Genomic DNA, 11,798 nt, shown 5'->3' with positions numbered 1-11,798 from the left:
ACATGAGCATTTCCATCCTCCTTTACTTGAAAATAAAACTTCATTCCACTTTAAAATTACCTTGGAAATGACTAACTCCGAGTGACGTGATTATTCAGAATTAAATTTTGTTAAAAATAAAGCAGCCATTTATTCAGATTTCAAAGTAGAATGAAATTATCCCTCCATCATATTATAAATCTTCATTTTGATCGTTCTGCTTGTTCTCTTGTTTTGTTGCCACGACACACATATTCCAAGATGGCTGCCAGGAGCAAGCGTTGGACTCTAAAAGAGACGATTTATTTAATGGAGCCATAGAAGAAATGGGTTTCATGCAGAGATGGTTTTTAAAGCTGTAGCAACAAAGTTCATCAAGAAAAAAAAAACTCAGGAAGTGCAGTTTGTTTACTTCCTCCTCCTGTCCAATCAGAACCCTTCACCAACCCAGATCTGAAGAGGAATTAAATAAAAAAAGAGAATTAACATGCAAACCTTAATTCAGAATTGGGATTCCCATGTAAACATGAAGGAGAATAATCCCAAATTCTGTCATTCAGAATGATTATTCCTGAATTAGAAAGCGTCTGAATGTCCAGTGTCTCACGGCGTCCGTCCTGCTGCTGCTGTCCACCAGAGACAGAGTCTCACGGCCTGCATGGCCGGCAGGACGGTGACACTCCAAACACCTGACCTTTCAGGAGGTCATGTGACCATCATGACACATACTGCACCACGAGCCGCAGCAGCAAACTGGACTCATTCAGCTTCATAATTTTCAAGCATTTTCATTTTTTCAGCTTTATTTCATTCGTTTATTTTTGGGTGACTATTTTTCAGCAACTCTACTGCGGTGATGCCAACAGATTAAGAAAGTGAAGACGGCGTTTGTGAGGAAGCGGGCAGCCAGCCCTCACTCATCAGCTGTATTCCGCCACCCACATTCTCTTTTGTATATTTTCATTTGCTTTCGGTCTTTCACACATGAGTTACATTGCATTTCTTTTACAGATGGTTTTGCGTTAACAGCTGAAGACTGGAACTTATTTAGTTAGTTTTCACTCCCATTTGTTTGTTTGACTTCTCACCAGCTCTCTTTCTTTGAGCTGATTGGCTGGACACCGGCGTGGAGGCGTGGCCATATGAGGCAGCCCAGCTGCACATCAGCACTCTGATTGGACTGGTCCAAGTGGAACCTGAGGGAGGGGAGGTTTCACTGGGGGATTGTAATGTCTGGCTGAAAGGTAACTTAATGGGTAACTTAAGGTGGAGAAGGCAGGACTGATTGTTGTTGTACAGAGAATGGGTGTAAATGATGTAAATAGAGTATCTTAATTGTAAATAACACTGATGAAATAACCAACAATGAGCACAACCCTCTGAATTTCACATGGACGGTTTGGTCCTGGATTTTTAAGGGATGTGGGTGGACACACCTGGACCTGGCGTCTGGAGGGGAGGTGCTGTCGCGCTGTCCTGGTGTTGTGAATGAATGGAGGAGCTCTGGAAGTCATTTTTCATTCTCAGTCGTGCTGAACATCCTGGGCTTGTAAGAGGCCGTCGTAACAACTGAAAATCTTACAGGCTCACTCAAAACATGCCTGATTTCCCTTGACTGACGATGTGAAATCCTCCGGTTTCCCAGCAGTCTGACCCCTGATACGTCACATAAGCCAGCTCCCAGAGTTCTCTGAGTTCTGCTTGAATTTATTTTCTGTGCCCCAAAAAATCCTCAAAGTATTAAACATGTTTTTAAGAGGCTTTTTTCTGCATTTCAGGGCCTTTTTTGAACACCTGTTCTTTCCTTTGTGTGTTTCTGCTTTGTTATTGCCAGAGTCTTAGTTCTCTGGCAAAACGCTCAGAGGAGATCAAGCTAAGTGTCTGAAAACGTAGGCTTCGCTGATTTAGCATCTCTCTGGACACAGGTGAAGAGCTGGTGTGAATCATCTAAAGACACTTCCTCTGCTGGCTCCACTTCATTTTCACCATGATCCTCCTCACTGGAACTGATCTAGAGTGGAAGAAACAATCAATAAAATGAAATTATTTAGGACAAATGGAGGATATCTGAGAGGATCGTGGTGGAAAAGCTGCAGGTGTGTTCAGGAGTGGAACCTCCAGGTGAGTAAGTTCTGAGCAGATGACCTGATCCCTCCACATCCTGGTATCATGAGCTGAGATCCACAAACCCGATCAGTCTGGCTGGGTCCCTGTCTCTGTTCCCTCCTCGGTTCCCTGTTGTGTTGTCAGGACTGTCATTTGACCGTCTGCAGCTCTGGTCCTGTTTTAAAGCTTTCTTTGGCTCAGTTCTGGGTTTCAGAGGGGAGATGACGTCCCGCTGCTTTCAGATGGTTAATCCTGTGGTTTGACCCGATGGGAGCAGCTCCAGGGTCAAAGTTCAGTGGTCAGGTGACTTTATGGGGTCAGGTGTCCTTGTGTTTTAGCAGCAGTGATGAAGCAGCCCTGTTCTCCAGCGGTTCTGCTTCCTCCCTCCCAGCAGTGTGTGCATACTCTAATATGAATAATGTTTCTCCTCCAAGTCCCCCCTGTAATAAATGGAGTGCCATTCCACACAATGGCGGAGTCAGGCCCGTATTGATTAACTCTCATCATCGACTCACGACGCCGGCTTCCCTGATTTATGATTGTCTGTTATTTTTACATTAGCTGTCAAATTCATCTTGTCTTTCTGTGACCAGGCCTGGGCTCTGCGAGCAGTAAACATCCAGCACCCCCCCCACACTGGAACCCCACCCCACCCCCACAGAGCAGGGGCTGTGCTGGCTTCTCTTGAAGGGAGGAGTGTTGGTTCAGACCTCTGAGGCAGCTGCTTGCTTCAGGACAGCAGGTCGACACTGCAAAAAGTCAGCTTTGAAAAACAAGAAAAAAAATATACAAAAGTTGGGGTAATATTACTTAAAGGTCTAATACACGATTTTCTCGAAAAGACGAAGCCCCACGTCTGTTACTCACTTTTTGAACAACGCCATGCTCCAGACCATCCGCCCGGCTCTCCTGCTTCTCCCAGGAAACGCGGAAGTGTACGAGCGCGATCTCCTCTTCTCCGGCGTGCACGGCTCTGTTTACAGTTTCTGCGATCCGCCTCGCTCATAAATAAAGCTTTTTTTCTGAAATAGTTTCAGTTTCATTATGTCAGACTCGCCATCGGTCAGTACTAGCTCAGAAGCTCACGGCTACAGAAACACTCTGAATGCGCAAAAGGGAGAAGCTGATTGGGCGCAAGCAGGTAGAACCGCCTTACGAAAGCAGCTCGTCAGAATGATTGACAAACAGACCCACCAATTACTTAGGTGATCCACCCGGAAATCAAAATCGTGTCTTATACCTTTAAAATAAGCAAAATTATCTGCCAATGGAACAAGAAAATTAGACTTGTCAAGATTCTAAAAAACAAGTAAATATATCTAACCCTAGTGAACTGGAGATATCTTATAATTAGTGAATTTCACTCATAACAAGTACAGCTTTGTTGATACAGACAGAATATATGATACTTTTTTCTTAATATATTGGAAACTTTTCTTAAATCAAGTAAATGCTAGTGCCACCACCTTGACATAATGCTATACACCAGGCATTACAATTCTTGAAACCAGCAATGTTGTACTAAAAACTATTTCTTGATAGAAAGATAACATTTTAGAATATTTTTCTCAATATGTAGAATCATTTTTTTTGGGGGTGTCACGTTCTGGACCCTTTTCAAAAGCTGCCTCTTGACAGATTTCTGAAATTAAAACAAACAAAGAATCACATTAATCAAATTTAAATCAAGCCATAAAACCAGTGATCCTGAATAAAGCGCATCCTCTTACCCACTCATCTCCACTGGCTGCAGTTCTGTCCCGCAGCATCGGGTAGTACTCAATGAGACGCTTAGCCATCGCAGATAGCTCTCTGCAGCATGGATATTGGAAGTCATCCTCAGCAGCTGTCTTGATGGCAAGCATGCTTGTTACTGTATTCCTTATTAAGCGGCAGCGAAGCTCTTTGGAGAGTGTATAGTCGCCTTCTTGTCCAGCACGTTGCTTTTCAAAATAGGCGGTTCTTGACTGCTCCAACTCTGTGTCTGTGTAAACAACAAACTGTCTACATACAAGCTGTACAGTTCTGCTGGCACTGTCTCCTGGTGCGGGGATGGATGGAGGGGTGGATGGGGTTGGGGTAGTGGGAATAGAGGTGGCATCACATCCAGAGGTGCCTGGGTGAGGCTGGTTGTTGTAGGCTAATTGTTCATACTGAAAAAGACAAGCATTTATCTCACATAAACTTTAGGTGAATAGTAAAACACTAGAAACAACACCAAAAAGTAATTGTTTCACTGATGTTACAACACAGCATAGTAACAGTACTATCTACACAATTTTAAATCTAATACCACCTCATTTCCACCATGTATGGTCCTCCAAATGGCCATCCTTCGGATAAAGTGCTCAGGCCCTGGAAAGAGGTCTCGCAAGTCCTCCTTGGAGAGACTGGAAAGCATGTCTGTGCTGACATTAGCAGCTGGAAGACACATACAAACACTGTGAATATGTGTTATTTTGTTACCTGGTACATAAGTCACAATCCTATTTGAAAGGGTGAGAATGTGCTGATGGCAGTAGCAGAGAAGAACTTCTGAAGCAGGTATATGAATTTACATTTAATTTAAGCCTGCATGCAATTTCTAATAAAATCACAAATGGTTTTGGCATATCAGGTAGTGTTTTTCATAAGTTAAAGTTAGTATGGACACCCACTATGTCCCATCTTATGCTGAACTCAAGCCGGTTTCACACCAAACAGCACAGACCTGCGGCAAACCCATTCATTGCGTATGTGGTAACTTGACACACAGCTCAGCGCCAGCTGCGTTAGTTCCACACCCTCCCGCCATTGTCACCTCGCTACTGCATTTACTCAGGCTGCAACTATTACTCGAGTAACTCAAATACAAAAAATGATCGAGACAAAGTCTTATACCTCGAGGCTTCCTTTCATTAACCTCATGTGGCAATGAGGTGAGAGAGAGAGAGAGAGAGAGAGAGAGAGAGAGAGAGAGAGAGAGAGAGGGGGGTGACGGAGATGGGCAAAAAAGACTGAAAAGGTCTGGCGTGTGGGACCACTTCAGTGCGTGTACTGCAATGCTGAACTTGCGGTGTTTTTGTAAGTTGCTTGTCTGCTAGGGTCTGCGCGCAGCCCTGTGAGCCGCAGCTCGCGCACGAGCCAGGATACGCTGTGCCAGAGCGCCATAGCAAACAAACCATGACAGATGCTATCATGCTAACTTTGAAAAGTGCCTCTGTGAAGCTATCAGGCTGTAGCTCAATTTACAAAGACACCCAAATAGTGAAAATCTCATGCATGGAGAGAGCAGACTGTCTGGAGGGTCTGGAGGATTACAAGGTCTGCCGACAGAAATTAAAGTATCTAATCACTTGCTGCCCCAGTAATTCAGAAACAGAAAAAAAGGCTAAATAAACTTTAATACTAAATGATAATAGACTGAAAATGTATGTGCTTCAATTTTTATAAATCTGTAACAAAAGAGAAGATAAACAGTATTCTGTAGCAACGGAAAAGCTTGTGCATGCATGGCGCACGGCATGAGCGCCATGTGAGCACCACATGAGTCCACAATGACCTTAAGACTGTCAAAAGCAAATTTAGGTTACCTTTCAGTACTGCAACTGTTGTGGTATCCATCCCCGAAAAAGCACTTCCATCGTCTTCATGTCGTTGTCCGTTTATGAGGATTCCCAGCGCTCAAATTCAAACAGCACAGGCCCGCCGCAACTGACCGCCACTGCTCCGTCACTGTCGCTTTGGCGCACTTGGAACGTCTCATGTGACGTTCTGGGTTGACATGTATGTTGTAAATATTGTAGGAAGGGAGACTTTTATTAACTTATGGAGTGAAATTTTGAAATTCATGAAGGATATTTAAAAATGTATCAGTTCAACGAGCTCCTCCTTACGTTATACATAATAATAATTAAGAACTTAATTCATAAATCTCCCCTGCACTGATGGACAATGGAACAGCCCGTATTTAAACGCTTCAGCGAGATTGATTTTTTTCCGCTCTCAGATGCTCCAGGAACATTTCGACTTGTTTAAGCTTTGGATTTAATTTTTGAAAATTTCAAAATGATTTGGCGCTGCGTCATCTGCCTCATTTTCATCACTTTTTCAAATGAAACTTTTACTGAGCCACATCAATCGAATGCACAGCCGCAGTCCTGACGTCAGGTTGCTCTGTGGTATTGACGGGTGTACAGCGGAATATCGAGTGTACAACTCATTCTATCATCATGTGAAGAGGAGACATTCCCAGCATCTTGTTGAAAGGGCCCCACCAGATGGCGAACAGCCACAGGAGAGTCAAGGACCACTGCAGCAACAAGTGAGTAACTTTGCTAGAATTAATCCTGTTTTTTTCATGCATGATGTCCTTTAAGCTGTAGGACCCTCTGACTGACAGATGACCCGTTGCTTAAGCCAGCACTGATGTCGACAAAATGATAATTTACCATTGGAGGTTTTGTGTTTTATTTTGAAATGTACTGACATTTTATATGACGGTGACGATTGATGGCAGCAGCGTAAAAAGAAGTCTGCACGGGAAGTAAAATGCACAGAGCATGATGTAAATTCCCAAATAAAAAATAACAGAAAAAAAACCCTATGATCAGTAATTATGTCTTTGTCCACATAACTGTAGCTTCACATGCTGTCCTTCAGTCGGGTCCTAAAGCTAATAGGATGTTAACTTATTGATTTTAAATCAGTTGGACTTGTATGCAAATGCAGCTTGGTTTGTATAAAAACAAATTAATCTATAACATGAATGCAATATGTCTGCGAATATAAATAAAACGGAAGGTAATTTTTTTTTCTTTTATGTGACAGCACAACATCCAACCTGATCAGCCTCCTCAGGATTCCAGCATCACCAGTCATCAGCTTTGTACAGCTGACACAGACGAAAGGCAAACTGACATTAACCAGGACCGAGCTGTCACAGCACAAACAGTACGTTAACTGGTGACAATCTACTGAATTTGATGTACAGTACAGTAATGTGTGACTTAACACCTCATGTATGAATAAGACAAAATGGTATGTTCAAGCTAAAACATACCAGGTGTAGTGAGCAAAGATGATTTAACATTCAAATGACTATTTATAAAGATTATTCCGTCTGTGATAAACATTGTACTTTACGTGCTACTTTATATCAGAATGCTAAATAGAATTTCCACTGTTTTAGGATCTGAAAACACAGGCTACTGCCTTTGTTATAAATACCCGGGCCAAGCACCGTCTCTCACAGGTAAGATTTCTTTGTTGTGGTTTTTTCAAAACATACCACAGCATTGTACTTGCACATTTACAGTTACACATAGTGCGTTGAACCAGTTATGCTTGATGGTCAATCTTCCTTCCTTGTTGTCCAGTTCATGACAGTTGCACACAAATATCATGAAGTTGAGTTGTGTTTTTTTTTTTCCTGAATCTGGAATTGCTGTTTTTCCAGTTCATATACAGGACAGAAAATCACAGATAATATGGAAACGTTCCCTCTGTACTGGGTTTTCTTCTTTTCCTATTCTGAATTTCATTGTTGGACTCAAAGCCTTTAAAGCTCGTGTCCGGAGTTTTGAAAGAGAGAGTTTTTTTTTTAATCCAACGTCTCGAGGTTCCGCCCTCCCTCTGCCCCTTTAATTGTGCACGCTATTATCTGTCGGGTGAAAATGAGAGCCTCTGAGTCCTGCAGCATCCTCCATGTTGAGCTGTTTCCGGTGGATGTTCAGCAGACAGTGGATATATCTGCTGCAGAGCTAACTCTCCTCTGCTGGGCGAGCGGCCGTGCTCTCTGGCTGCTCCACACTTTGATTCACAACACGACAAGGCGGAAGCTCGAAATCTATTGGCTGACGCTGACCGGCGCTTTTTCGGATAACATGGGGGTCTATGAGACGAAGGCAGGGCTCATAAATACATTTTTATATTGCTTTATGCTAATATTATATTGTAGTATGAACCAGACTGACACATTGAAGCTCTGTTGAAAAATGATTCATACGTTGGAAACGAACGGAAACTCCGGACACCAGCTTTAAGAAAACTTTAGATGTTTAAAATTATGATTACATTTCTTTTAGGTTTGTGTTTGTTTCCTCAGTAGATATATAGTCTTGGAAGAAATTTAAACCACTTCTGTCCATGTCCACCATCTGAAGTCAGGTTCCACTTGGTACAGTAGAAAGCACACGCATTAAAAGCCCGATTAAAGCTCGTGTCCGGAGTTTTGAAAGACAGAGGTTTTTTTTATCCAATGTCTGGAGGCTCCGCCCTCCCTCTGCTTTCATGAGCGACCAAGCCACGCCCCTTTAATTATGCACACTATTATCCGTGGGGTGAAAATGAGAGCCTCTGAGTCCTGCAGCATCCTCCATGTTGAGCTGTTTATGGTGGATGTTCAGCAGACAGTGGATATATCTGCTGCAGAGCTAACTCTCCTCTGCTGGGCGAGCGACGTGCTCTCTGGCTGCTCCACACTTTGATTGACAGCGCGACAAGGCGGAAGCTCGAAGTCTATTGGCTGAAGCTGACCGGCGCTTTTTCGGATAACATGGGGGTCTATGAGACGAAGGCGGGGCTCATAAATACATTTTTATATTGCTTTATGCTAATATTATATTGTAGTATGAACCAGACTGACACATTGAAGCTCTGTTGAAAAATGATTCATACGTTGGAAACGAACGGAAACTCCGGACACCAGCTTTAAACAGAATGCCTTGAATCTGTGAAAGGAGACCATATATGGCCCGTTATTCTCGAGACGTCATGCTCTGTGGGTTGAGGGGGAAGTTGTGCTGTCTGAGCGTCAGGAGTTTGTTTTAAACGAGGAGGAATTAACATTTCTATTGCTGCCCTTCTGATGGCGTGCTTTAATTTCATCTTCCTGAAAAGGCAGGCCGCTGCAAGACAATGTTTTCATGGCTTTGAGATAAGAAAACAAACCTTCAGCAGCAGAACTGCAATTTGACCTGAAATTTCCCAGGACATTAAAATCATTTGAATAATGCTGCTCTGCAGATGGAATGTTTCTTTCGCACGCTGCTTGCAGATGACAGCAGACAGACACTGACATGAGTGGCGTCCGTCTGGGTGGAATTGAGATTGGACGTGAGGGCCAGCCCAGCCGTCAGCTATCACTATAAAGACAGAGTCCAGCTCCCTCAATTTAGAAAGCCTCTATTTACCCCCCTCCACCCATGTCTCCCCCCGCCGTCCTCCAGGACCGCGTCCAGCGCGTCGGCTGTACACAGCTGTAAGCTGGAGTGTCCTCCTCTTTTCTCCACATCGTTCCCTTCAGTCAGCCGGCCGTCATTCAGGCATGATAACAGGCGTCCGGGGCAGCCAGGTCCTCGGCTCTAATGGCGGGGCCGCCTCTCCCTCGGACCCGCCGCCTCCGGTTCATTCAGATTCCGTTAGAGGCCGCGGAGAGCAGGCTCATCGCGGCCTTGCTTTGCTTTTCCTGACACCTCGTGAGGACTGCTGTAAATTGGATCTGCTATAGCGGACAGTTTTTGAGATGTGCAGTAAATTAAACTTATTGTTAGGTATATACTTTAATCAGCACCACTACCCTGGAACAATTGTATTAACTGCATATTAGGCCATTCCTGAGAGAAGTACACCAAGGTTATAAGACGTTCTGCTAAAGTGTAAACATACCCACATGTTCCAGAGACACCAGCACTCGATAAGGATGTCAGCTCTTGGTTGGCAGCTGACATCAACACCAAACTGTCCAATTGCGAACAAAGTCCAGCCTGTCTGTCAGGGCAGGCCCAGAAGAACATGGAATAAAAGCTCTGTCTCATCAACAATCCGGATCCTTTTGGGGCGAAATACTGCGTATCTTTCCCTGTAAGGTCCAGCGCTGAGCATTACATCTGGCTATACTTAAATAAACGGTAATAATCTGAAGTCAGTCGTTTTGGCATTCTTTATACCAAGCATAGAATCAAAGAACCGGGTGGAGTCGGCTGGGCGGAAGTCCTGGGCTCCAACGATGTGATCATGCAGGACACACAGCTGTCAGCTAGAACCCTGCAGCACCGTCTCACCAGGTCCTTTTCAGTCCTCCATACCTCCCGTCCTCACCCTCGTGTCCTCAGTATTGTTATGAAGACTCTTCTGCTCGTACAGTCATCGGACTGCACTGACCGTCACTGTGGGTTTAACAGAGTCAGAGAGCAAAGGGAGCAGCCACAGGTTTCATGCAGTCCGGCCAGATCCACGTTCATCAGAACAGAGAGGCAGAGAAGGAAAACTGCAGCGTAGGGTTGGAAGACCTGGAGGGAACCCCAGGAAGCCTGTGTGAATGCAGTGTGTGAGTGTGAGGTCGGTGGTGTTTGGAGGGTCAGAATGCAGCCCTGTCTCCGTCAGTCTTTTCCAGGACAGCTGTGCTACAGACGTACCTCACCATCACTGAGTCTGGAATGAATGAATCCTCGACACTGCTGTTCGGCCTGTAGACCGAGACGCAGGGTCGCGACCCTCTGGTCAACCGGGGGAGCTCCAACACACACCAGCCTGAGACACGAAGAGTCCAGCTCTCCTGGAGGGGTTGGGTCTCCCCTGCCATGGCCGACGGCCCCCCTGCAGCTGGGGAGCCCACCAGAGGTTGGGACGATGTGGTCTGTTCGGGCTGAGCCCGGCCGAGCCACCGGGCCTGGCTCCAGCGTGGGGCCACGTCACGGCCCTTGTTCTAACTCTGTTCGTAGTGTTTTTGCCGTCAGCCATGGGAGACCCTACCAGAGCCATAACGAGCTGGGACCATGCACTCAGACGCCCTCACCATGGTAACGTGGCAGTTCAGGGGCAGTTTAGAAGAAATTAAACTAATCAAACATAATTTATGTTGAAAAATTATAAAAATTCATTGATATTTGTTTAATTTCCCCTCAGAGGTTGCTCTGCACTTTCACCGTGATACTGAATGTTTTTAACATACTGCATACTTGTAATGCAACTTTTTCTTGAAAACAGAGATAATTTTTGCTTTACTCATTATTTGATAGGTTTTGAATTCCATATGATCAGAAAACGTGGATTGTTGTGTTCCTAACAGCCACCATTGTCTTTGTAATATGTATTTCCCCAACCCTCCACACAGTCCCATGAATAAGGTGAAGTCAGTGAGTTCTAAAGAACTTCCAGCTAATTGTCCTCAATTAATTTTCTCACACAAATGTGTTTTCTTTATTGAAGCCCTCTATTTTTACCGTTTCCTGTTACTGTTTTGCATTTTCTAAGAATCCTATTTTTTGTTTTGCACACATTTTTCAACTTTTTTTGTGAAACCATAATTTAATTTTATTTAGCTCTAAAGTGAGTTTAATAATAATTATTATTATCATCATTATTATTATTATTATTATCATTAGTAGTAGTAGTAGTAGTAGTATGTTGTGAAATGAAAACTAACCGAAAAATCCTGAAAGACACTGACATGTGGACAGACTGAGGCCATGTGTACATGAAATGAAAGACTGGACACACATCGAGCATCTGGACGATGGGCCGTCTGGCCTTTGCGTACATTTCACCTGTGGCCTTTGAATTTGATTGTACAACAGGAAAAGTAGAAACCGAAGCAGTGAATTGAAGTTAGTGAGCTGAAATGTGTGGGGCCATTTTGAAAGTTGAATCAGAAACAGCTCCGTTCTCTGTAATAAAGCATAACTGTGCTCCGCCGCTGCTCCGGCTGCGGCGTCTTGTGATTAAGCCGTTGT

General features: G+C 44.1%; 1 long non-coding RNA gene across 1 annotated transcript; it reads right to left on the bottom strand.

Annotated features, from left to right (window-relative positions):
* Nucleotides 1-4,080: 4,080 nt before the first annotated feature.
* Nucleotides 4,081-5,699, bottom strand: LOC115400285 (uncharacterized). The gene is made up of 3 exons (XR_003932788.1): nucleotides 5,658-5,699; nucleotides 4,382-4,506; nucleotides 4,081-4,238 (listed from the first exon to the last, which is right to left on the bottom strand). It is a non-coding gene; the product is annotated as an uncharacterized LOC115400285 (long non-coding RNA).
* Nucleotides 5,700-11,798: the final 6,099 nt, after the last annotated feature.

Source organism: Salarias fasciatus, chromosome 14 (assembly GCF_902148845.1).
Source record: "Salarias fasciatus chromosome 14, fSalaFa1.1, whole genome shotgun sequence".
Classification (NCBI taxonomy): Eukaryota; Metazoa; Chordata; class Actinopteri; order Blenniiformes; family Blenniidae; genus Salarias; species Salarias fasciatus.
The sequence above is the reverse complement of the archived record's forward strand: the minus strand, read 5'-3'. Positions and strand labels throughout refer to the sequence as shown.